This window comes from Geospiza fortis, unplaced genomic scaffold, assembly GCF_000277835.1.
Source record: "Geospiza fortis unplaced genomic scaffold, GeoFor_1.0 scaffold2, whole genome shotgun sequence".
NCBI classification, from domain to species: domain Eukaryota; kingdom Metazoa; phylum Chordata; class Aves; order Passeriformes; family Thraupidae; genus Geospiza; species Geospiza fortis.
This window is the reverse complement of record NW_005054366.1, coordinates 3,632,998-3,633,396: the sequence shown is the minus strand read 5'-3', so window position 1 is coordinate 3,633,396 and position 399 is coordinate 3,632,998.

Below are 399 nucleotides of genomic sequence, written 5' to 3'. Positions count from 1 at the left end.
TGTCCCTCACCTGAGCGAGGGGAAACAGCTGCTTATGGGGACGTGCATCGAGGGCAGTTAATTCAGAAATGGGCTGCATGGGTGTGTGTGCGTGTTAAAAGCCTGGGGACTTAGCACCCCTTTCCCACAGCACGAGGGTCAGTCCCTTCACCAGAGCCTGGGCCCTGGCTGCAGCCCCTGTGTGTAGCACCACCCTGGTGCAGGAATGGCCTGGCTGGACCTGGGACCCACTCGTGCTGTGGCCAAGCTGCAGACACAGCCCAGCGCAGCCTCACCGAGCCCCACAAAAGAGCCTGTTGTGGCTGCGCTCGGTCACAGAGGCAGCTCCTCTCTGCAGAGTCGCTCGGCCTCGCTGTGCCTGGGCCGCAGCGGCTTCCTGTGGTCAGGAGCGCGGTCCCC